The 27032-nt window shown below is 40.4% G+C and overlaps 1 protein-coding gene across 5 annotated transcripts in view; it reads left to right on the top strand.

The window, feature by feature from the left end:
- The first annotated feature begins 6531 nt into the window (after positions 1-6531).
- Positions 6532-27032, top strand: part of SIPA1L2 (signal induced proliferation associated 1 like 2) — a 125191-nt gene continuing 104690 nt past the window's right edge. For 3 of the 5 annotated variants that reach the window (XM_030945096.1, XM_030945095.1, XM_030945091.1), the window contains exon 1: positions 6532-6799. The gene's annotated coding sequence lies outside the window, so the exon portion shown is untranslated. Of the gene's footprint in view, positions 7770-27032 lie in introns of all 5 variants that reach the window. The other 2 variants (XM_030945094.1, XM_030945092.1) reach the window with 2 other exon arrangements.

Here is a 27032-nt window from a genome sequence, read left to right as displayed (position 1 = left end):
ATTGAAAGAACTAGTCTAAATATATATAATCTAGTCTAGTCTAAATATGTATAATCTTTTATTCTATTTGGGAAACAACCTACCCAATTATATCTCATTACAGCATCTTAAATTGAAAATTTAACAAACATAGTAAAACTGCCTAAGAAATGCCAAAACCTTTAAACATCTTAAAAATTAGCTCTGAACATTTTTCCATTAAGAGCTAAGTATTTTTAAAAAATAATTTTATTTTGTGTCTAACTTCAGATTTTTTGGAGCTACATCAAGTGCAAAAGTTTTGCCCAGGCCATGTGGAAAATAATCTTTACATGCTTAAATTGCTCTGCTGATTTTCTTTCATCTTTCAAAACTTGTCATGTGCTAATACCAAGTCTGGAAAATGTCAGTCCCAGAAGACATGCTTGTCAAATTAATAGCAACCAGGAAAAAAAAAAAACCAAAACCAAAAAAAAAAACCCCAAAAAAGAAGAGGAGTGGTCATGTTAAGAACTGAACTCAGTGATAATTATAATGGAATTTTAGTGCATATTATCAGTTTGCCTGACCTCAGATGCAGACATTAAGAGAGCTGCTGGCAGAAGTTGCCCTGGAGATGTGCTGAAGCAGCCTGTCTTTTGATGCCTAGACTGCCTTTTCTCCCTGGCTGACTTCATTCACACGCCTCGTCATGCCAATTTACTCCATTTTTTTCCCCTCCCTCCTCAGCAGTTGGATGTTGCAACCTATTTACAGTGAGGAGATTCCCTTACTGGGTGAACTTTCTGTTACCTGGCAGGAGAAATTCCTTAGGAATTAATGTGGTCTCAGTATCTGTGGAACAGCTAAGGGATTAGAGATGTCTTTTCAAGACACTGAAGGTTTCTGATAAAGACCACAGCAGCATTCTGCCAGAGCTGCAGAACAATACTGATTCCATAAAAAACTGAGGGAGATTTTGCAAGTAGAAAGTGACTATCCATGTTAGCTATTGGTTAATACTGCTCCAGTTTCAGTGAAAAGTGATGTACACAATGGCTGCAAATGTCGCAGGCCTTATGCAGCTCTACTCACGCTGCTGCAGGGAGTTTATACGTTACCCAGCATGACAAGGCATAAAGAATTTGGACTGGGAATATCCAAGGCAGAATGAGATTAGCATGGGGCAAGAAAAAAACATCTTTGCTTCCTCTGCTGTCTGCTTCTCTTTTTTCTCAAATGTACTCTTGAGGTTTTGTATCCATTAAAAGACCCCCAGGGGAAAGCTGAGGTAGAAATGTGTGGAGCCAGGCACACTCTTGTCCCACTGCCACTAGAAAGAAGCCACTTGGTGACTTTCCAATAGCTCCTCAGCCGAACAGTGCTCACAGCAACCTTGCTCTGTAACAGTCTTACCCTTGGAGGTACATCCACTTCCAGGACACCCTGCTTCCACTTTCTATTACATTCAACCAGGGTGAACCTGGATTACTGTCTGAAGTGCATTTCAGTGAAAAAAAAAAAAAGGCCTGTCACAAGTGAAATAGTTCAGGAAATATTGAATTATTGTGGACTTATAAGAATGGTTTATTTCCACAGTGAATGGAAGCCAAAATGGCTGTGAATCTCATTTCAGCATCTAGAAAAAAAGCTGTCAGCCTGGTTATAGTAAAGATGATAATATTATGTTGTTTAATCTTATCTGGATATGTCCCCTCCAGTGGTTTCCTGCTGGTAAACCACAGAGAAGAGAGGCAGTAGTAAGTAAACTAGAGGAAGTGAGATGAAATATAGTATGCTCTTTTGGTTAATAGGGGATTCATGTGAAGGATATTGCTAATTAAAACCAATGGTATTTTCTGCCATCTGGGCTTTCAAAACTAGTTTCAGAGGATACAGAGGATGTTTTGTTTCACTGAATTGCTCATATCTTAGGGAAGCCACTGGGATGAAATATTAGTATTGTGGTAAACTCTGCTTGCACTTTGATGGCAACATGTAAAATAAGCACTTTACAGAGTGTGAGTATATGGTTTCACCCATATAATGTCCAAATGAAAGGGCAGCTTGGGGTTAGAAGAACAAAATCCATTCAGCCTACTCTGAGGTACAAGAAACTGCCAAATCATAGTGGTTACTGGAATAGGAGCTCTTGTGTTCACCAGGCTATACAAGTGTGGCTCCAGGGCTGCTGGATCTGTGGAAACATGGAGTCTGGGGATTTGCCTGCAGATGGCATGGTGATTCACTGGGAGCCTGTGAAGCCAGAGCTACCTTGCTGCTACTGCTTACAGCTTTCCTCTGGTTTACCAGAGGGAGTTGAAGTTGCTCCAAAGACCTAGCCAGAATTCCCAAACAGAGCACCTCACCTCGTTAACTGCATCAGGAAATACTGAGCAACCTCAGCAAAAAGATTTGTGAGTGAGATGACATCTTTATGCATCAGTGAAATCTTGTGCTCAGCACGCGCTTACTTCATCTGGATTCTAGGCTTATGCCCAAGGCTGAGGAAACAAACCTAAACTTTCTTCAGCTTGCCTATTTCTATTTACCTTGTGTCAGCAAAACAAGCCTTGTCATGTGGCTACCGGATGTCTTTTCCACCTCCCATACCACTTCCAAGGATCCCAGTTGGACCCACTTCCCTAAGAACGAATGAAAAAGTCCACTTTTGTTGTTAGAGTTGTCTTTATATCACTGGAAACAAACAGTTAGTAGGTGATGTTGGAACAGTTCCTTGTGTATTAACAGTGCCTGAAGACTAGCTTTACATGTGGCTGAGCTAGGTACTTTGAAGTTAAATATGAACAAGAGAAGTGAAGAAAATGTACTGCAGGAAAAAGTTGGCACCCGTCTTAATGGGAGCTGCCCAACCTGTAGCCTGTGGGATGTCTTCTGTCTGAGTTCTGTTTGCATGTTATTTGTGTAGCTGAGCTGTTATAATACCTTCTGGATCCATATTGTCAAAGGCTGAACTGTCCTGCTGTGATTTATCCCAAATCTGCAGCAAGTAAGTGTCCTTCACTAGGTAATTCAAATAAATACATGCATCCTGCAAGAATTAGAACCTGAATGGAAAGTCAGAGTCCTCTTTTTTCCTCCACCCATTTCAATTGTAGGTCTATCAGTTTTTTAGCTTGGGCAAGAGATTCCTCTTGTCCCATTTGCTCTTGTGCTTTTGAGGCTTGAGCATTCCTTTATTATTGCAAGAAGCTTCTGTTTACCTCTTTTCACCTGTGTTCTGGTTTCTGGCCCTTGTTCTTCTCTTGTTGACTCCCTGAGGGTACACAGATGGTAGCCTGGAAGCCAAAAGGAATGATACTGGAGGAGTGAGAGAAGAGTGAGAGAGAAGGAAAAGGAGTCAGAGAGGGGAAAAAAAAGTAAAAAAATAAATTAAGGGGAAAAAATAGCAAAGCAGTGATCACAGCAAGATTCCAGACTGTCCTACCAGCAAAACCCTAATACGTATCAATGTGCTGGATCTTGTCAAGACACAGGTAATGATTATTTTTGGGAATGCAACCTAAACACCATTTAGTGTGTTGGCTGTAAATGTTAGGCCTGTTAAGTAAGTCAGTTATCACAGTTCCATCATGAAGTACATTCTGTTAGCTGAGAAATCCTTTTTTTTTTTTTATTTCACAGGCATTACCACAGTTTGTCTGTTCTTTGATGGTGGATGTCAGCCTCAGAGGCACCACACAGCAGAACGCCTAAGCATTTCTCACATCCAGCTGAAGCCCCTTTTGACAGGACAGTATGCAGAGGGGTGAATGCACCCTATGTGCAGGAAGGAGTTAATCTCGCCACTGCAGTCGGTAAGGACTGAGTACCATTTTTTCAGAGGATAAGGAAATGCCATGACTTACAGATAAGATGTCAGGTTTTTTTAAGCATAGTGTTCTTTAGGATAGTAGGTGAAACACCGAAATATTCTTGGAGCAAGCTGATTTGCATCCAAAGTGCTTTATAAAACGATCTTTAAAAGAAAACTGAGTAAGTATATGCAAATATTGTTCTTAGCATACAAAATATTGCCGCTACTAGTACAGTGCGCTACCGCCTTCCTAAGTTTGCACGTGAAATGTAGCCAAGCTTATGAAAGAACCATTTAGCTGCACTTAGGGTGCAGGCAGGAGAAAATCAGCCGCAGCCGAGGTGGGTCAGGCACTACACGGGCGAGTTGAGCAAAGCGGAGCGGGAGCGCGGCCCCGGGCGGCTGCCAGAGGACACCTGGCGGCCGAGGGCGGCTCTCGCCGGGCGGCGCTCCCGGAGCCGAGCGCCGGCCACACGGGGGATGGGGAGCGACGGCGCTGCTCCCCCAGCTTCCCTCTGTGCTCTGTTCACCCAGCTTCCCTCTGTGCTCTGCTCACCCAGCTCTGCTCCCCCAGCTTCCCTCCGTGCTCTGCTCACCCAGCTCTGCTCCCCCAGCTTCCCTTCATGCTCTGCCTCCCCAGCTTCCCTTCGGCGTAAGAGATGCGGCGTGCGAGAGGAATGACAACAAGGAGAGAAAATTGAGCAGTTGCTGCGGAGTCTCGGAGTGAGAGGGACTCATCGGAACAAGCAGCCAGAGCCCTCTAGCACTGAGGACTTGGTCAGCACGGAAATCAGAGACAAGCACTGCCTGCCATACTCTGTGCACGCTCACACCTCTCCCGATTCCCTGTTTCCACTTATATTTTCTGTCATTTTGTCATTTCATTCTGTTTTAAAGGAATGAACCTTCCAGGAAAGACACTGTCTATAACAGGACAAAGTGAAAAATACACCATTCCTTTCACTTGTGGTGCATTTTTCTGAGGCTTTTTGTTAGGACAATAATAATATTATTTCTGTGGTCCTGTCAGTACAGAGACAGTCTGCAGCCTAACTAGACTAGTGATTTTGGGTAGAAATGATAACATTCTAAAATAACGTTTTAACCAAAACAATAACACTCAAGCAGGCATCCAAACCCTATCTAATGACTGTAATGCTTGCCAGTGCTTTTAATCTTGACACCTCAAAGTTTGTTCTAATAAGCCTGCATGAACCTGTGCTTGCATTTATGATTGTGGACTGTGTTTCTTGATGTAAAATGTGCATTAAAGGAACCGTTAGATGCAATAATCAAAAAGTTGGCCTTTGGATCTTTAGCATACACGTGGCAGCTCCTTTCCACTATAGTCTGCTCTGCTTCCAGCAAAAGGCAGGCAATGAGGAGAAGTTTACTAGTCAGGGGAATACTTGTAAATGTCAACATCCAGCCTGCTTGCCAGAGCTGAGTGAACTGGTACAACCAGAAAGTTACTTACCCACGAGATGTGGGTATGGGCGGAGGGGAAGGAAAGCAAGAGAGGACTGGAAAAACATAAAAGAATCCTGGATTGGTTCTGTAGGGTTCTGTAGGAGTAGACTTTATTCCAATTTGCAGGCCTCGTCATTTGGGGTAGCAGATGGGAGCAGCCACATCAGTCCTGATAACATCTTCTATTTTGCAACTTCTATGTAGAAGTGGGTCCTATGATTACAGATATGGCTCTTTGCAGAACTAGCCCGCAGAGCAGAAATAGGGAAATTCAAATTCTGAAAACAGCCTTTGGTTTGCTTACCAGAACATGTGGGGGAGGTGGAGGAAATGTGGATATCTAGCCATGGCTTATTTGGCAGGCAAACTAACCTGTTCAGGGCTGCACAAGACAGAGGGAAAGCTCCATACTCCTGACCCACGTGAAACTTAAGAGTATACACAGGGAACTAAAGAGCACACAGGGCAATTCTGAGAACTCCACTGCCATGCGTTTCTTCTCTATAGGTATCTCCGGTTTCAAGGTGTGGTTAAGAGCACTAAAGGGGTGCAGACACAGCAGCCCCGCCGCAAGCCCAGAGGCTCTCAGACGGACTTTGGGAGAGGCAATGCTGAGGCCGTAGGATGACACAGAGTCCCGGTCACCTCGCTGCTCGCCACTCCGGGAGCTCCCGCGGGAAGGAGCTGGGGGTCTCAGGGGCCCGAGGGCGGCAGAGGGGCAAGGGCGGGGGCTGAGAGCGCCCGGGCCGGGCGGCGTTGTCCAGGGTCTTGAAAGCGAAGTGCCCGGGCGGGGCAGGGGCAGGGGCAGGTGCCGGGCCGCTCTGCCGCGGCGCTGCTCCGTAGCGCTTGGCTGGGCACGGCAGCAGCTGCGGGGCCCGGGCCGGCTGAAGGACGGGGCGCTCACCGGCTCGCTGCCGGGGAGGGCCCTTCCGGGGCCCACCATCCTCTGCCTCGCTGCGTCCGCACCCCACCAGTTGCTCGCTTCCGATCCCGAGCTGGCCGCCTCTCCCCGGGGAGCCCCAGGGACCCCTCCCGCACCTCGCCGCGGCGGGGGAGGCGGTGTCAGGCGGGACGCGGGGTTTGGGATGCGCGACAGCGCGAGTGCCCAATGCGGAGCTGGCGGTCCCCGGGGCCGCGCCGGCGGAGCCGCTGGAGGCGGGGCGGGCGGGCGAGGCGGGGCCGCGGCGTGCGGGGCCGGCAGCGCGGGTGTGAGTGTCGCTGCTGCCCCCGCCCTCCCGCCGCCGCCCCGCCCTCCCGCCGCCGCCCCGCCCTCCCGTCCGGCGGCGGAGCCGCACTCCAGACCCAGCGCCGGGCGGAGCGCGGGGAAGAGCCGGGAAGGGGTGGCGGGGGAACGAGAGGAGGAGCAGCGGCGTTCACGCCAGCCCGCAGCACCCCAGCGCACGGCCTCCGGTTGTGTGCAGGGCTCCGGCGCCCCGCGGGTGGCGCGTCCCGCGGGAGGGAGCGGAGCGGAGCCCGTGTGCGCGAGGGGGCATGGGGGTCCCGCGGCCGGAGCAGCTGGAGCGCGGGCAGCAGCGGCGTCCGCGGCAGCGCCAGGTAAGGAGCGGCGCCCGCCACCGCTTCCGTGCCCCGCGGGCGTGCGAGTGCCTTCCCTCCCGGGAAGGGCTCGGGAGCGCTTCAGGGAAGGGGGTGCTGTGAGGGCAGACCCATCTCTTCTTCCCTCAGGTGCCTTTGCGAGGGAGGCTCGGCTTCTCCGAGCTCCCTCCGCAGGAGGACGGAGGGCTGAGGCGGGTGGGAAAGCGGCGGGGAGGCGCGGGGCACCCCGTCCCCAGGGGCACCCCGTCCCCAGGGGCACCCCTTCCTCGCCCGGCCGCAGCCACCCCGCCCCGGCGCGGCGGGCGCCGTGTGGCGGCCGGGGCGACTCGCTCCCGCACGTCGCCTTTATAAATAGCGATGCGATCCGCCCCGTGGAGAATGGCCGCGGGGGCGGCGGGGGTGTCCGCCGGGTCGCCAGTCACCTGCGGGGCGCTTCTGCCGCCGGGTGCGGCAGCCCGAGCCCCCCGCTCCCCTCGCCGAGGCTCACTCCAAGAATAATGGCAATTGCGGAGTAAGTTTGCCCGGATCGGACATCTCTGGGGAGAGCTGCTGCTCAGAGCGGGGACGGTGCAGCGGCAGCCGCCAAGCGCTTGGGGTAGCAGAGGAAAAGCCTCTTCAGCCCGTACAGTTTCCTTAAATGATTTAAATCTCCCCCCTTTTTTTTTTGGTTGCTGGCTACAAGACGCAGGCTGCATCCTTTTGCACTCTTTGTTATCTCGTAATACTCCCATAGCTGTTCAGGGGTCCGTTCTCCGAAGCTGACGTTCGGTTCGTTAAATAGCAGCCAACTCGGGATCAACTTTGCCTCGGATTTTATGCTGCTGGCTTCGCAGCCCTTGTGTGCTGGGCGGCAGCGCTCGGCTGCGCCGTGCGAGACCCTGCGAATGGGGAAGTAGTGTTACACAGGCTTGACAAAGGCAACTCCGAAGCTGACAAATCTGAGATATGGCTGTTAAGGTTCACGAAGTAGGTCAGTAAACTACCTTTGTACTTGGTGCTGCATTATTTTAATACATCGGTAGTTTGAATACTTGCTTTCAGCCTGGCTTTTCTAGAGGAAACGAGTTTTATTTTTTTTTACGATGCAAAAGACATGCAAAGTTAAAGAGAATTGCACATGTAAATTTTCCCGAGCTCTTTTGTGCGCAGTTTTCACTTCTGAAAGTTAACACTAGATGGCTTTCTTATATCAGCTATCCTGCAGGGAAGGAAAGCATGTAATCTGTCTCTGCAGCCTGTGTTTGTCTATTTCTGTGTTTGTCTATTTGTTTTTTCTTCACGTGAATAGTAAACTATCTTCTGGTCAGTTCTGCACCGATGAGACACGAGCAGATCTGAAACTTGCCTACTAGCTGACAGAATTTGTTGTTTTGATTAGCTCATGTTGCTTCTTTAGACTTCATTTTACGTGTGTTTTACTAATATCTAAAGAAAGTTTGTTTAGTTGGAAGGTAACTCTGCATAATATTTACATTGCTATAAAGAAAGGCAGCTGGATAGCGCAGGATGTTTGAAAATGGGGAAAAACAAACAATTCAGTCTCAGTTCTTAGTTTGATGGATTTATTTTAAAAGGGACCGTAGTGCATTAATATTGCCTGTTCAGCTATTTTCCCCCTAGATTCTGTACCTAGCTACTTTAGACTGAAACGTTTTGGAGTTGGATTCAGAAACATAGTGCTTCACAGCCTGCTGGATATAGAAAAGCCTAGGTTTGATGCCTTATTACTGTATTTCCTGTGTTTTTACAATACTGTGCCTTTTGTCACTGGGAATGCATTATTTGCCCTCCATTCGCTCCTTCAGTGGTGGCTCTGAAATACTTAAATCTTCAAATTTGATCTTTGAAATATCTTGTATTATTAATGCAAACATGTTTAAATCATCAAGAGCTCTAATGCATTATAGATATTTAAACATTACTTAGGGTCCACAACAGTTGATTTATAATTCATGTAGCATTCATATAAAGCTAGATTTAGAGAGGTCTCTGAATGTATTGTCTTGGTTTTGCATGCCCAGTGGGTTACCTTAGCAGGTCATGCAGCACTTTGATGGAACCAGAAGGAATGGTTGTAAGGATGCCAGACTGTTTCACCAATCCTATTGGATCAATTAAAGATCATTTCATTCATATATGCCAAGGATATAATGTGAAGCTTAGAACTAAACAAAACCTCACTTCTTTGTAGCTGGTATTTGCTTACTGTACATATCACAGTATTTTTAAAGGTTTATATTTCATTTTCCTGAAAGAAAGATAATTTGGTGGTTGTTTATAGGCATTTATGACATGCCATTACTCAAGTGCATTGTGAAATACTCTTGCAAATGAAGAGAGTCAAATGAGGAACTAAGCAAAGCAGTGGTCAAACAGATGGCAAAATCATCCCTTTTTTTTTTTTTGCTGCTTTTGACTTTTATGAGTGAACTGAGGCAGTTTGTTTTTTCACTTCCAGCTTCATACTGGACATAGGCATTGCACCTAAGCTCTTTATCTGCAGATCACCTGTTCAAACTGCAGGAGAAAGGAAGTATTTTCTCCTTGCCTTGGCTGGAGTTAGGATTATGTTTAGATGGGTGGATGTTAAAATATTTTCAGTAGGTTCCTGCCTTTTACTGCAGAGAGACCTAGTTTGGTAATATAGAGGAAGAAAAGCTATGCTATTATGATAATACAAGTTACAGATCGTGGAAAGAGGGTGGGGCACTGGGTTATCTAGTTTCTCACGTTAGTCATCCAAGATTACCAACAGTAGCTGTTTTTACAGCTTGAAATGAAATCAGGATTTGACAAATGCTCTTTTTCCATGCAATTTTTGCTTTGCAATTTAAAATGCTTTGCAATTTTAAAATGTCTGAGTAAGTTGGCTTGTGGATCAGTAAAGTGGAGGTGGCTGTTTATTTTCTGTATGTTGCAATATTGTCCTCAGAGTAGAAATTTTTTTTGTATTAGGTAACATAATTTGTATCTGATTCTTGAAAATGTTGCCTCCTGCAAAGTTAAGATCAGCTTCAGTTTATCTCTTTATTTTCAGCACAATTTTCATCCTTTTATGAATCTGGACAGTTCAGGAAGTTTAAGGTAGGGGTGCCCTTCATAGTCTTTTCAACCCTGGTTTTTCTACCTGAATTTTGAGAGAAGAGTGTGAGGACTGTCTACCGAATCAAATAATCCAATAATAAGAATTTATGAGGGGATTTGTATTTAGTAGATTGAAAAGTATGTTTCACAGTTGTTTATTTGTTTGTTAAACACTAGTTGTTTACATAAGTTTCATTAAGGATAACATTAATTCCTGATTACATTCAGTGATGATGTCATACGACTGGTTAGATTTTTAAGAATTGTCAGGATTTCACATGAATAGCTGTCTTTTTTTTTTTAATTTGTTGTGAAAGAGCAAACTTAATGTTAAACATCTGATTTATCCTGACAGAAGTAAATGAGAGAGAACCTGCCTTCCTTTGTAGTAAAGCACTGACCCCGGATTTGAAGCCACTTTGAGGCATAATTGAATGAGCAGAAGATTGAAAAGGATTATTATAATTGGTGATACTCTTCTAGTTTTTAGTTAGGACAGCAGTAGGCAGAAATGTCATTGTGATTAGTTTGCACCATAGCTCTTACTAGAAGATATGTAGGCTCTTGTTTGGATCATGAAACTGTAATTACATCAGCAGTTAGCTACTCAGGATTTATATGTGGATTCTTCTGGTTTTCTGGAATTTCTTAAATAATGAGAAGTGCATACATAATTAAAGGTTTTGTTTAAAAAATGTCTTGAATCCTTATGAGGTAGTGTTCTGAACATGTAATAAATATGAGCAGCTGCTGTCCCATCTTTTTGGACATGCAGGCAAACAGCTTTATTGCATTCAATGCTTGTAAGACATTTTAAGAATAGTAGATGTTTGAAATGAAGTAGGCATTTATTTCAGTGCTGTTAACTGGGGATTCTGTGTTACTTGGGAAAAAGACCTATAGCTGCTTTTTTTTTTTTTTTTTTAAGCTGTGACATGTAATGTAGAAAGATACCATAGCTATTATTTGAAAGTGAGGGAATCTAGAAGGAGGCTATAGGAGCAGTAGTAAATTGGCTTCTTGTAGCTGGGAGGCTGGAAGGTGGCAGTAGCTGAAGTTGTCTGGCTGCCCCTCCCCCTCAGCAGCTTAAATAAAATTCTGAGCACAGGACTTGGAGTTTTGCCATTGACTTTGAGTCTTTTCTTATATAATGTCTTCATTTTTTGTTCTGGATCCTACAAAGCCGCATACCCAGCTCTGCAGATATTTGTGCAATGCTCCTGTATTGTTTGCTGTTTCTTTTTTCCTCCTGCTCTCCCTTGGCTGCCTGAATTCTCACTGGCATAGTGGCTGTGGATTGTGATAATGCCTGCCTGCGTTTATGTGTATCATGTGTCCTCTAACATAAATCCCATCAAATTAGTTTTGTATAACTTACAGCTGAAAAGTCATATTGTGGACTACCTATGCTTCAAAGGCTGCCTAAAAGACTAAAGATACAAAGCTCTCATAAAACTCATCAATTTGGTCTTCCATTTCCCTTTAGCCTCACCAACTTTTTTTAAAACCTGATGCAAACTGTGATGAAATGACAGGACCATTTTACAAATTACAGGAACAGCAGATTACAATACTTAAAATGTTTTTGTTTGGAAAGGTACTCTGAGAACATCAGGCATTCTGTGGCAGGTTAGTTTAAATGGAATAAAATGTCTTTTAATACCTCGATACAATTTTTCTAGTGATTTGGAATTTTTTTGGTGTTTTGAGTTGCCTTTTCTTTTTTACACTTGTTTGTTCCATATATATGAGAAGGAAAGGAGTTTCTGGGCCACTCTATATTCCATTTTGGATTTATACAGTCACTTCAGTCAAATCTGATAAATTGTGAAGGGATGCGACAGTGAAATGGCAATTAAGGTGAATAAGGGTGGAGTGAAACATTCTAAAGTATGTGTTATAAGTGCACATAGTGTTAAAATATTTTTGCTAGTTTTTTCCCTTTCATGTGGGGGGGTAAAAAGAAGTACTGAAATTAATGCATAGTTAGCAAAATAGTCATTGCAAAAAAGCAGCTCTTTTTCCTGTATTTTGTGAAGAAGGTGTTTGTGAAAGATAGGACATTTCAGTCAGTTAGGGTTTTTCCAGGTTTGTTGTTTTGATTTTTTTTTTCCACCTGAGAGTTGCAAGTTATTTAATCATTCTTCTTCTCTGGTTGTTCTCATTTGTGGCTTTTTGTTCAAAACTAATTACTTCCTACTTTTAGATACCTAAAGTACATTCAAGGAAAAGAGCACTCCTCTGCTTCTAGTGTTTTTCTGGCTTCTCAGCACTGAAAATTAATGTCTGATGTGTTTTAGCTTGAAACCCCATTGTAAGAGTAATGTGACACAAAATGGAAAAATAAGTGTGGGGGGAAAAAAGACCAGAAGAGTGTGGCTGTGTCTGTTCATGCATTCTCATGCCTCATGTGCATATCATCAACAGTGTGTAAGTAAGCATATGTATTTTGCTGTGCTGGTCTTGCTTATTGCACTGCCAGCTGCTCTTGAAGAATTAGGAGCAGTTTACAGTGATCAGGTTGTCTGTAGTGTTCTGCTGTAGTAAAGTAAGCCTTGGTTTTACTTTGTAAGGTTGTCAGGACAACAGCTTATTATTCTTGCTCCTCTTGGTGTTTCCCCAAAGCAATGAAGGGAGCTTTTTCAAAGGCAGTGGCTGCCTTGCCTCACTGGGCTGCAGGATTGCCAGCTCTGATTTGGGTTCAGCAGGATGCTCTGGGTTTGTTGTGTAAAAATTCTAATTGATGATGAATGCAAACCCAGTGTGAGAATAATTTTTCTTCATTGGACTAATGTGAAACAACCCATTGTATTTACAAACCCATGTCCTATTTTCTCCACAGTATTGTCATTAATCTTCTCTTCCCTCTGAGGCTCAGAGAAAAATGTTTGAAATTTGACAGTATGGAACTTGAGATAAGGGTTGAGACAAGATAGGAATTAGTTTAAAGCTATGTTATGTCGGTGTGCTACAGTCTGACGCTGGAGGTAACAAGTGAAATCAACTGGGGTTTCTGTTAGGTTGAGTTTGTGACGTTTTTGACAAAAACATGAGATAAGTTGGTGTTCAGTGATAAGCCACAGTAACTGTTGAGGTGTTGGCATTTTGAAGAGCTACTGTTCTGTTCTTGTTACATGGTAACTTAGAAAAAGAATGTATGTTGTTAAATACAGCAAGCTTAATAACTACAAAGTCATTCTCTAAGTATGGTCATTTTATGGAAAAGGTGCAAATATTTTCAGCTGCAGTAACTTTTAGATTCCTGGGATGTTCAGGGATGGGAAACTTGTTGGGATGTTCAGCGGGGAAGATCATATGAAGAAAGCTTTTAAATAGCTGAGGATTTTTAAATTATTATTTCATAAAATATGCTAAAACATGAGATTTATTTTAGGACTTCCATAGCCTCCTTTATATTATTATTATTAAGGGATTTTTTTAGCTTGATCCAAGTTCTTTGATCTGGGTTGAAGCGTAGTAGTAAAGTGATGTCCAGGTACTTAAAATCCTTTTATCAAAACTGTAACCTTTTATTTCAAGTTCCCTTTTCAGACAGCTGAAACAGCAGTGCATTCACAGAATAATTTGGCAGAGATACACAGGCATCTGCATTCAGTCCTGGAAGCTGCCTGGCAGAATTAGAAACTATTGGGATAAACCTGTCAGTGTTCAAAGCATTTTCTCCCTTGTCTGGCTACCATTTTTTTGAGAACAGGTATTCCAGAGGTGAGTGTCTTAGCCCTCTCAGATCCTCTGCTGTTTCCATCCCCTCCCCCCCAAATTTTCTTCGTATCTTGGTACATGTCTTTGAATCACACAATCTTGTTTGCATAGGAAACCATTTCAAAAGGTTCTTTTTAGACTTGGTGAGATGAGGTGGAGTAAATACAGTGATTGGTGTAATCCATAACAGTGTGTGAACAGGTTTGCTCATTTCCACTTTTTAAAATGTAGAATTTGAGCAGTTTTTTACAAGAAGGGATCCCAATAGATGAGATTATCTAAACTGGTCAAGAATTGTACAGGTGGTTGCTCAGAGTGCTACTCTGAAAAACCTCAAATATAAATTGAGCTCCAATATTTTCTATACAGGATGAAGTTTCTATTGTTAGAGCAGAAGGTTTTACTGACATTCTGAGCCAGGCTGCTTAATCTGGACCCATGGAAATCACTGCCTCTGGTGGAGATTTCTGAGTGAAGGGCAAGCACTATTTCATTAGTCTGTGTGCTTGTCAGATTTGGTAATTTTGCTAATGTCTGCTTCTGTCACACTTGGAATGCTTTGTGCTTTTTCTCTGTGGTTGTTTGATCTTTGAAATGAAGTTTCTAGGAGCATAACTACCCTTGAAACTTTATCTATCAGATTCTGCTGAGTCAAACAGGCTCGAAAAATCTTGAGGGGAGGGAGGTATTGCACTGTATGACTGTGTAAGCCTTGTTTCCCTAGGAAATAAAAATTGGTGACCATTCTTTCTGTTACACTGATCTGCAGCAAATAAATACTACATTTGAAAAGTGATTTGGTTTTACTTTGTATTTTATTGCTGTTTTTTTCAAGTATTGTTACATATATAAGATTACATTATAACTATCAATGTACAGAGTGTACCTCTGCCTGGTAATGGGTGTGGAACCTGTGTCTTTGTATGCACAAATTGCTAATTGAGTATCTACCCTTGCTTTGTGGGCCTGAGTGTTAAAATAGAATATTTACATATATACATATATATATATTATAATAATTCTTTCTCCTGAGGAAAATAGATGCTTAATAGTAATGATTTTCTCTTTCTTATGTAGGCTGTACCCAACAGTATCAATATTCCTATCCACTCATTTTCCAGTGTTCAGTATGCCTGTAGGTCAGAGGTGTTTAAAGTTGCAAGCTAGAGATTTTCTTTTTTCCTATGTCAGCTGTCTCAATTGCATCTCTCAGTGCAGTTGTATGTATTCTTTATGGCAGCTACAGTAATCACTGCAGGGAAAAGTAATAGTGAGAAATATCTAAAATCTGTTAGGTATTTGTCCCTGTGACTTAACAACTTGTTATAAGAATGGAAAAAAGAACTCCACAGTATAAACCATTCTCAGCAAGTGGTGTTTTCTGTGGGTAGAGATTTGCTCAACTAGAAATCCCATAAGTAGGGGTCAATGTATCTGTGGCATAGGTATAATATAACTGTAGGTATAATATGAATCAATTAAATTGATAAATAACTTTAAACTTCCTTTAAGAAATTATTTGTATGGCTTTGTTTGTTACAATGTGAAGTCTTTCCTATTTCCTGACTCATGTATAAGATGGATAATGACTTTAAGTTTCCTTGGTTGGGTGATGGAATTAATTTTTATTTTCATGGACTGTATTTACAGATTTTGAAACTTAAACCCATTCATCATGTATGTTTCATATATAAACATATTTTTCTTTAGTCATATGTTTTCTTTCATATTAGGAAGGAATCTACTGAAGTTGTTTTTGTTTTGTGTTCAGTTTTGTTTTCTTTTTTTCCTTAAGCAGCAATTAAAATAGCCTTGTGTGAAGTTTCTGAGCATCTTTTATATACTTATTTGTAGTCGTGGGACCTTTCTGTGTACTACTGAAATGGTAAATGCCATCAGATCAGATTTAATATTGCATATGGCAGTTGGACCATCATTTATCTTCAGTTTATCCAGGCTTTAAGCATGATTGTCAGGCTCAAAACATAGCACTTAATGGTTTGTATTCCACCTGGAGGCGAGTTACACGAGGAGTACTGTACTGGGACCCATTTGGTTTAGTACCTTGATCTGGAGGAAGAGATGAAGTGTATTCTTCTCAAATTTGCATGTGACATCATGTTGTGGGAGTAGTAGACACATTTGAGGACAGTGCTCTGCAGCTGAGAGAGGCTGGTGGAATGGACCCCATGACATTCCACAAGGATAAATGCATCTTCCTACCCCTTGCCACAGGATGGGCTAGGGAGTGACTTCCTGGGAAGGGACCTGCACATTGTGACACACGAGCCAGCACATCAGGAAGGGACCTGCACATTGTGACACACGAGCCAGCACATCAGGCTTCACTGCCAGTGACAAATGCCAGCAGCATGCTAGGCTGGATAAGCAGAAGCAGAGCCAGTGGGTTGTAAAGAATACTCAGTATTCTTTAAGCCGCCACTTTGGATACACCCATCCAGTTTTGGTTCCCCAAATACCTTGAGTAAATTGAATCTAATTTGGTAGAAAGGCAGGGAAATGAGGGGCTTAGAGCATGTAAGGAGAGGCTGAAAGAAATAGCTTTGCACAGCCTGGACATCAGAGAGCTCAGGGGATGCTTACCTCACACTAGCTGCCTCACAAGGTAATACCTAAGAGGTTATCAAGAACATGTGTCCAGGCCCTTTACAGGGGTACATGGCAGGAGGAACAGAGACAGTGGTCACAGTCCAAAATAGGTGAGGTTCTGATTTGGCACCTGCAAATAAAATTCACCCTAAGGACACTGAGGAACTGGAATAGGTAGCACAGGTTGTCAAATCTACATCCTTTCCATTTTTTTTAAGACTAAACTGGGCAAAGCTATAAGCAAGTGAGTCTAAATACAGTGCTGTTGTGGCTTCCAGTGTGAATTAATCTATGAAATATCACAACATTTTTTGTCGTTATCAGTTGCTCTGATAATTGAGAATTTTAGTTGCAATTCCAGCATACTGTGATTCTACTTTATCATATTTCAGAATTTGTACAAAATATTTCTCTATTATAATATTGTGAAGATCTTTTTACAAGACTCCTTATAGGCTCATATTGTATATTCTTTGTTCAAACCAGTAGACAAGAATTCCCAAATAAATTATTGGTAGTTAAATATTTTGCAACTATAGAACTTAACAATAAAATAAATGCTTGAAGACAATAGCATGTCCTCTCACGTTTGGCTTCAGATACACTTTGCTGACTTTGTCACTGATTAAAACATGTTTAGCAATACTAGAATTTGAATGTGTGAATTTCTATTGAGCAATTCCATTGGATCCCTTCCAAAAGATTGTTTTAATGTTAAGGAGCAGGATGTGAATTTGAAATTGGCTCTCAGCAAGTCAAACTTAGATTTGGATTTGGTTCTTTTGCTTTGGCTACTAATTTTGGTATGGTGAAACTTGTGATAACCCATGTTAGAGGTACCTATGTGACTGTGGAAAAAAAATGTGTTATTTGTTTGAGTATTTTAAAACACAAATTAAAATGGTTGAGTTCTGAAAACATCTTCTGTTTGCACTTTTTTAATGTTCAGCCTTAACCTCTTAGTTTCATTAGCTATAAACAAGAGCCAGCAGAACCCCAGAAGCTTGAGATGATTCCTGCTCTTTCTCATCCAGCTTCACAGTGGTTACCCTTTTAAGTATTTCTGTGTTCACCAAAGAATGAGCCAGACCTTCAGATCCCTGTTTTGGTTTTTAGAATCCATTTTATTAAGTGTTTAAAATTTCAGGTGTTTGTATAACATTCAGCTTCAATATGAACAAGGTTGCAAATACGTGCTGAGATAATCAAAACAAACAGGAAAGGGAATGGAAAGAATTTCCTTTAGGGTAAAATTCCTTTAAGTTGAAATAACCATGGTGGATAGTGCTTGTCAATTGGCAAGGAAAGTTGGGACTTGCCTTCTGAAGATTTTATTTTGCTGAAAATGGAAGAACATGGAAAAGCTCAGTCATATGTCCTTTTTAAACCATACTTTCAGCAAAAAAAAAGAAAAAAGAATTAACATTAAAAAGAAAAAACATTCATTCTGTTAAACTTATCAATCTCCAAAATTGTTGCACTAAGACTGACGATAGGTACAGATCTGTGTCCTCTGAAACTAAAATCTTCAGAACTAAATAATTCATTCGTGAGTTTAAAAAGTCTGTTGGCATTTTATTTTCAGAGCAGGACTAAGCTTTTGAAATCAATCTCTTGATCTTTCCACTTAACAATATTTTGTTTGCATGATGGAGAAATTTTAGAGAATTTAAAATATATTTGTCATGAAATCAACTAAAATAAAATTTTGACCTTAACATAAACTGTATTTCTAGTTCTGAATGCTATACAGTGTGACAGGGTAATTGAGAAATGGAAGCTAAAAAGAGCACTGCTGAAGCTGATGTACTTTACAGAAATTTAAGGTGAATATTTGAAGAAAGCAAATAGCAAGATGAAACAAAGTTTTTGGAATAAACACTTATTTCTCAGTATTCAGGAAGTAAATATTTTCTCTAACTTGTTATGACTTGGACAGAATTATAAAAATATTGTGTCTTCATTTTGTCAAGCTCACTCAAATGGAGTTGAGTAATCTGAGACATGGTTACTCAATGGAAAGAGAACCCACCAAACCCCCCACACTATTAAGAAAAGTGATTGAGAACCGTTGTTCTGCAGGTTTAAAAGCATTACATTAGCTGCACCTACTTTGCTCTTTAGGTATTTTTCAGGCTTTTTTCATGTTCAGCTTGAGGTGGAAAAAGTGCATATTCCTTGGGCTGTCCCCTCTTCTATCCTCCCTTTTCTCCTCATGAAGGCAGCATGGCTGTTACATAAAATCTTAATGGAATGATCACAGAGTACTATCTTGTAATGGTGACTTTTTCAGTGTTTAATTTTTATGGCTTTTGCTTGCTATAGTAGTTTGACTCACAGATTTGATCACATACCAGTGTTTTGGTTACTTGCACCAAAAAAAACCACTGCTTGCTATATTTGCTTTGTATTTTTCTATTTCTGCACTGGCTTTTTTTGTGTCCTTTTAAAGTAGCTTTCAACAAAATTGCAACTAATTGCCAGTAGTCCAGCTGATTTATAGCAACAACATAAAAATTCTCATAGTCGAGCTGACCACAATAAAACCTTGCAATTTATGAGATATTGTGAAACCTAAAATCTGAGCTTCTAATAAAATGTTTATGGCCTTCAACCTTTTTGGCAATAAATTAAAAACCAAGAAATCTGTTTAGAATGCGTTTTTTCCTTAAGCTGTAATGACATAATTTTTACTCTAATACTTTTCTCCTCCCACATGGAGTCTTCCATTCTGCAGTAAAAGTTTTCATGCCCTTCACTTGTACTCTATTCTGTCTCCCACACCCCTTTACTGACTTGCCATTACCCACTTGTGGAACAAAAAATGACTTTGCTTAGAAAGCGTAGGCCTGTGGTACAGCTGCACAGCTCACTGAAACCCTGGGTGGTTTACTGTGCCCGGTGCGTGGTTTATCCCTTTGGAGGCTGGAGGCAGAGCGCACCTCCTGGTGAAAGACAGTTGGCTGTCAGCTCCTGGGCACCTTCTGGCTGGGAAATGTGTGCTCAGATTTGCATCCTACCCATAAGGTTTTCCATTTATTGCTGCCAAGAGGATGTGCTCTCAGCCCCTGAGTAGTCCACACCACAGGTGTGGACCTTGACCACTGGCAAATTGGTGAAATTCCTTTTCCAGCTGTGCATATTAAAATAATGGAGCATGGTGTAGAGGAGTAGATGGAGAATGGTTTTTTGACATAGAGAGTGTTCTGTCTTTTCAAACAACTTGGGCTTTGAACAATTTTCTATCTCAGCAGTTAGAGGAAATAAAAACTCTGCAGGAGGTTACAAAGACTAGAAATTCTGTATATGGTTCACAAAGGTGGCGGTGGAGGAGGGGGCTGGAGACAGGTTGTTTATTTAATGGACTTCAAATGCCCAAATACTTTTCAGGAGACAAATCTTGTCCTTTTTATTTTTTTCCCCTCTTTAATACCAATAGGACTAGCACCTTTTATCATACAGATGAAGTAATAAAATGAATCAACTATGTGATGTTTGGGTTTGGTGGCAATGAAAGCCTCTTGAGCTTCTATGTCATCAATATTTTAAATAATTTGACAGAAAAATTTTGTCTCATGTAGAATCATAGTTTTTTTCTTGTTTTAACATCTTGCCTGAAACATACAGTTGGTATGTATACTCTGGAAGTTGTTCATAAATTTAATGATAACTCTGATATCCTTGACAGAAATAGCTTCACTTTTCTTTTTTTCTTCTCTTTTATGTGACTACCATAGCCACTGGTATGTTTTAATATTATCTTTGTAATCAAAGATGAACAATTTGTAGAACTTCCACTCTACAAGTGCATAGAGAAACTAAGTTAATAAAGATGCCATTATCTTATTAGAAGAGTTGATAACATTAATGTTTAAGAGGCAATGAGGTGTATAGCAGTGTTTTCTGGGAAGTTAATATATTAACAACAGTTTCTCTCCACAAACTGATGGGCTGCAGAATAAATGGGTATTTGTTCTTTCAAGGTGCTCTTGAGGGAGAGTGAGAAGACCAAGTGAATGAAAACACATGGGAAATATGAAAATGTTAGTAGTAATTTGTACAAAATGCTCTCAATTTTTGTTAGCTTAAAAGAATTGTTCATCTGAAAGAAAATAAATCACTTCAAGCTTCGTTGTTATACATTAAGCACTAGATTGGATGAATTTAGGTGGTGGGTTTGGGGTTTTTTTTCTTGTATCAAAAGAATGTAATTCAGTTCTTTCCTGACTGTTCTATGATAATTACAGATGGGAGTGCAGCTCTGGATTTTATGATCATTGATATTTTGAAGTAGAATTTTTTTATAATTTGGGATTTATACTAAGCATACCACAAGCTTGCTTTGTATGTCGTTTCTCTATATTTTTTTCCAAGACTAATTTTCCATTATTATATTGTGAGCAGTCTGTAACAAAATGATGGTCTGTTTGTCTAGTAGTCCACAAGTGAGTAACTACTCTCAATGCCTGAACCTTACAGCCTTCACAGAACAAAAAAATGTGTCTGAAACTTAACACTGTCTTTTGTGATAGAGGGATATACGAGAAAAATGAAAAACTTGCAAAGTGAGTCTCTCTTTGTACAGAACTGTCACTGCCCTGCTTGGCTGATACAGATTCTTTTCAGCTGTCACTTTCAGTACAAAGGGGACAAAGCCTGTGCCTGGGCTTACTCCCACTGTCTTAGTCTGATTTTTATCTAAAGCAGAGTCTGAGGCCTGCAAGATTACTGACCATTTGTCCCACTGGAGTGCCAAGGTCTAGAATTCTGACCTTTCTGTGTTTTCTAAGTTCATGGTCAGTTTTCAAAGTATGTTTGTTTCAGCAATTAACTAGATAGTGTTTTTCTCATGTGGCAGGGAATAAAAAAATTGTCAAGCAAAAATATTCTGCTCTCTTCATATCCAAAGTATATTAGATGGTATTTTATGTTCCTTTTGTTTCTTTGTTTCTTTTTGCCTATACTTCTTAAATATAGGTTAACTTGAAAAGACTTTGGTTTTCTGCAGAAAGCAGTTGTGTACCTGATTTTTCTTAAAAGCGTGAGCTGCCTAAAAATCTTACAGGTGATAATCATGATTGAAACAAGAAATACTGTCCCTTAGTGGGAAGGGGGAAGACATGCTGGGTGATATTTAGGATATTTGTGATAGAGGCAAAGTGTGTGTACTGCAATTGAACAGTTTTCTTGAGCATGAAAAGAAATAAAATAACAGTGATGATCTTGGGTTGGGGAGTAGGGAAATCTTTGCCACATGTGAGAGGGGTGAGTGGCTTGGGTGTGTATGTTTGGGTGCACACATCTGAAATGTAGAAAAAGAAATAAGGCATAACTATGAGTGACTGTTTCATTGTCTGTTCCAAGTGGGCAAAAGAAGCAAAACTCTCAGGTCTGAAACACAGTGGCACTGGTGAGACTTCTGTTGTTGATATTGGGTTTATAAGTCAGCAGAAGGAGACAGTTGATCCTTGGTCTGTGATGTTTATGATTTAGATTTTTATTTTTTTTTATTTCTAGATGTCTATTCCTGGTAGAAATGTTACACTGTTTGGCTGCAGATTTTTATTACTCATTCATTTTATTGCTTTTTTCAGCATGAAATAAATCATACAACCTTAATGGGTATAAATTGTTATATAAATATATAATTTTTATTGAGATAAAACTGTGTGGTGGCAAACAATTTTCAAAATACTTGTAAATCAATATTTTACTCCAGTCTTCTTCCTAGGAGCAATTGAAGCTTCATAATAAAAAGCTTTGTTTAGTTTTGATTCAACGGCTGAGATAAAGGATATGTTTCTAGAACTTAACAGCCTTGAAAGTTTGTTTCAAGTTAGGTTAAATTCCTCTGATTTACTGAACTTTTTAAAAGGACCAAAAGCCTGTGCCCACAACAGCATAGCAGGCCAATGTGCTGGGTGAATGAGGGAGGCTTGGTTTTTAGGCAGATGTGGCATGGCCCAGTGCCAAAGCTGTGCTCAGCCTTTACTAGATGGCAGAATGCACGAAGGTGCAGAGCCTTGCTGTCTTTCTCAAATGAGATCTCTGTATATATTTGGGTATAAAAGACAGCAAGAAACTTGGTGTCTTTTTAGGTTCCAGTCAAACAGCATTCATTATTTTAATTTTCATTATCTCCTATGCATGGACTAGGAGTGTGAACCTCAAATGAGAGCTACTGTAACTAGTGTTTGGGGGGGAAAAATTAAAATTTGTGGCTCAAAAAACACATGTTGAGAGAATGTGTTGTTCTCTTTGTACAAATGTGGTAATTAATTTTCTTTTACAGAAAAATTATTTGACTATATTGATATTATCTGAATGAGGCTCCTAGTTTTATATTTTATTTTGATTTTCTTAAATAAATGTGTCCAAAATCTGCTTACTGTTGGTTTATTTAGACGTAGCTTACGTCATATGGGAATTGTGCTGAAATCTGTTAACTCTTAACTGGTGGATTTTAAGTTTAAGAGTGTAAATGCCTTTTTAACACTCTTTATTGCTTGGATATGTACTGGTATCTAAACCATGTAATTGTGTGTAGAAATATGGGGAGGGGATTTGTCTTCTGGCCAACTTTTCTTTGTTCACTGCTGTCATAGGTGGCTATTACTCCCGTTTCTCAAATACTGAATATCTGTAACTGCTCCACAGTTAAGTGCATTTGTCTAAGTTCAGAAGCAGATGGCCATTTTAAATACACAAACCCAGGGTCTATCCTACTGAAGGAGAAAAAACTACTATATGTGGCACATGGAGAAGTGAAAATTTTATCCCTGCTAATTATTCAATAATTTAGATATGTTGTATTTTTTTTCCCCAGGCAGTAAAATCTAAAAAAATTCCTGAAAAACACTGCTTTCACATATTTCTGGTACAGCAAACAAACCTGGCTCTTAGCAATTTTTTACAGGAACCATGCTATTATCCATGCCTCTCTTCATCTCTCTTCATGTGCAATAGTGCCTTTGGGAGACTTTTGGTTTGATTGGCAGGCTGGCATATTTAGGCATGTCTGAAATACAAACTGTGTTTTTTGTTCAGAACTGTACAAACTGTGCCATATTTGAAATAAGTTGCTGAAGTCTCATCTGCAAGAACAATGACCTTACAAATTTAAACTGGAAAATTTGTACAGTCAAAATCCTCTGGTGGTTTTTTGTAATAAAAGAGAAAAAGTATCTGTCAAACATAAATGGAAAAGGAATCAAAATGAGGTAATCTTGACCAGAGACTAAGCTAAAGTTTTAACTTAACTTTGGTTTTGCCATTCAGTAAAGAAAAAAGTTCTGGGAAATAGCAGTAGAGGTGGTAATTGTAATTGCCCACATTTGAAATGCTTTGTGAAGGAGATTCTCTGCACCAATGCCTGGGGGATGGGGATGGAGAGGAAGAGAAAGACAACAAAGCAAAAAACCTCAACCAAAACCAACAACTTCCCCTGCCCCCCCAACAGGTTATAAAATTATTTATTTATAATTAATTATATAAATTATTTATTCAGGAATTTTGGATGAGTGAAAGGGTGGTGAACAAATATTTTTTCTTTTTTTGGTCCTGCAAACAGAGTATGCCCTACCTGGGCTGTAGTGTAAGTATATTGGGCTCTAGTTGCAATGGGAATCCAGAATGTAGTGAAAATGTTTCCTTAGTCAAAAGTAATCAAAGAAGAATTAATTTGTAATTTTTTAAAGCATGTAAAGATCTATAGTCCCATTCCAAGTTCCCAAAAATGTTTATTCAAATCAAAGTTGTTACATAAAATTTACACTTTAATGGGCCTCAGTTTTTTTAATATGAGGCAGCTACCATATCCTGAAGCATCTGGTGTTACAACCTTCAAAAAAGATGTTCTTTCCAGTTCACTTAATGGGTGAAATGGTTTTAGTCTATGGCAAACTTTCTTTGACTTCTGTGGAATTAGAATAAACATGTACTCAAAAATCTGTCACCAAATCCTGCTCATCTATGGATATAGATGAAAGTTATTTGGAATGCTGAAGGTTTTGGGCTGCTTCTAAATTAGCTCCTCTTGACCTAAGAGAGGTAATGTTCTTGTTACAGCATGTTATAGTGTACATACCAGCTCAGGTCTTGGTAGAGATTGAAAGGATCTCTGTTAATTCTTTCTCTTCTGTTGTGTATTTGCTGTGACAGTGGTCACAGGGGTTTTCAGGATGAGGGAAGAGACGTAGATCTGACTCCATATTTCAGAAGGCTTGATTTATTATTTTATGATATATATATTACATTATAACTGTACTAAAGAATAGAAGGAAAAGGTTCATCTCAGAAGGCTAGCTAAGCTAAGAATAGAATAGACAAGGATGATAACAAAAGGAGCTGTCTCGGACTCTGTCCGAGATAGCTCAGCCTTGATTGCCCATTAATTATAAACATCCAAGATGGGCCAATCAAAAATCCACCTGATGCATTCCACAGCAGCAGATAACCATTGTTTACATTTTGTTCCTGGAGCCTCTCAGCTTCTCAGGAAGAAAAAATCCGAAGAAAGGATTTTAACAAAAAGATGTATACGACATATTTACCTTGTCTATTCCTCTTCATTTTGTGTTGTTTGTGTTTAATCTGGCCATAAACACCATGTTATGAGTGTTGACTATAAAAAGCAATGGTAGTAAACTCTAAGACTCATAATCTTGGAATGAATTTGATGACCAGTTATGCTATTTTTGCCTCTGATATTCTGAGGGAAATGGGATACATTCAAATGCAGTTCTGGGCATTGTCAATCTTTTCAGTGCTGTTTCAGAGTTAAGGTTGGAAGAGGACTCCAGAATTTTGAATAAGATTTTCAATCAAATGCGTGGGTTCAGTGTGTAAGGAATACACTATGAGGCTATAATTGAATGAAGAATTAATTTCCAAATTCTGCAAACTACTTTGTTTACATTACTGGGTATTTCAGTAGGAGAACTGGATGAAATGTTAAAGATCCTGATTTATGCTAAATAGCTAATTTTGGTCCCTGCATTTCAAGAGGGATGTTGAGAAACTGAAGAGCACCAAGAAGGGGTCAAAGGGCCTTGCTTGGAGCAGACAAGATGGCAGGAGAAGCTGACAGAGCTAGGCTTGCCCACTCTGACAAAGCAGCAGCTCCTGAGTAACCTAAGGGTGTCCCATAGCTGCTTGAGAGTAGTTCCACAAAAGGATAGAGGTGGATTTTTTCCACAGTCTCCAGACTGGCCCCAAACTCCCGTATGGTGTGTTCGGGTCAGAGGGAGGAAGCACACTGCCAGGAGGCCAGTACAGGCCCAGGACAGACGGCCTGGGGATACGGCTGGATTTTCCATCCCTGGAGATCTTGAAGACTCAGCAAGACCTGGCCAGGCCTCACCATTTCCATTCTGATGAGAGTCCTGCTCTGAGCAGAAGATTGGACTGCATGACTTCCAGAAGTGCCTCTCAGTCACTCCAAAACTTAAGATGATTAGGTTTTTGTTCATCCTCTAGCCCTTTTATTGCCTCATTCTAAAATGACTGGCTCATGTGTATGTTTGAAAAAGCAAGTGACACTGTCAAAAAGCATATCCTACAGACATTAAGGCATTTACAAGTGATAGTCACTTTACTCTTGTTTTTGAGAGAAAATTATAATAAAAAATTCCTCTCCACTGATTGTATTTGAAAGTCATCTTACTTTTCATGCTTGATGAAAATAGAACTGATAAAGAAATGCTTTGGGTTTTTTGTGTAGTACTTAATATCTTGCTTTCTACTCAAAAACGACAAAAAAGTATTTTTTCCACCTCAGACAAATGTCAAAGATAAAAGAAGTATTAAGCAGACCCATGGAAGCAATATAGAAAAGTATTCATGCTATTTCTATGAATAGCATTCACAACACTGTGATATAGTTATGGGGTTTTTTCACACCCATTTTGTGACTTGTGAGTAATTTTTGTGTCTTTCCCACTTTTAAGCTGTTGCTGTAAGTCAGTTGCCGTGTTCCACTTAGCTTTAATTGAAATAGTCAGGTGCTACCTCATAATCCAACTGATTTTTTTTTTTAATCTGCTTTTCTGTGGATGAAGTCAATAACTTCTGCCTTGTTTAGTAACTTCAGTTCCAGGCTGATAATTCTCCTTTATCATTAGTATTTTCAGCATACTTACGTTCATGATATTTCTATTTTTTTGTGTTCAGAAGGTATATCAAAAGCACTGCACATGTCTTACTGCTGTACTCTGAAAATGCAGGGAAGTTAAAAGCCCCTGTCTCTTTCATTGTGAGGTGGGGTACTCAGCTTTGCTGTGGTTATACCAGACTACTCACATTTAGGCCCTTTATCTCTTCTGTGATTAAGTTTGGCATAATGCAAGGTTTAAAATAAAACAAATCAAACCAAAAAAACCTAAAACAAAACAAAACAAAAACCCTAAAAAACCCCAACCAAACAAGGAACAAAAGACTATTAGGACTAAATGTTGACCTGTTCCTGAAAATAGCTATACTATTTAATCTGTCTCATCTGTTGTATTTTCTATAATTAGTGGTCCAAACCTGATATTTGGTAGTGTCAGAATGGATATTGTTTTGTGCTCTCTTTGTGATCTTGCTTATTGCATGCTTTTGCTGTGCTGTCAAAATGAGGTATTGCAAAGGGAGAAAAGGATGCCTGGAGCTGAACATTGTTTCATAGGAGAAAAATAAAGGTGGGAATGAAGATGATGTTCACATTATATATGTGAATAGCAGTGTGTGGAATGTCATGTTGAAAATACAAATTATAAAGATCAAGCCCTATGTTTATTACCTTTTTAAAAGATACATTCTGTATTAATTGCAGATT

Source organism: Camarhynchus parvulus, chromosome 3 (assembly GCF_901933205.1).
Source record: "Camarhynchus parvulus chromosome 3, STF_HiC, whole genome shotgun sequence".
Lineage (NCBI taxonomy): Eukaryota > Metazoa > Chordata > Aves > Passeriformes > Thraupidae > Camarhynchus > Camarhynchus parvulus.
This window is presented reverse-complemented; position numbering and strand designations above follow the sequence as displayed.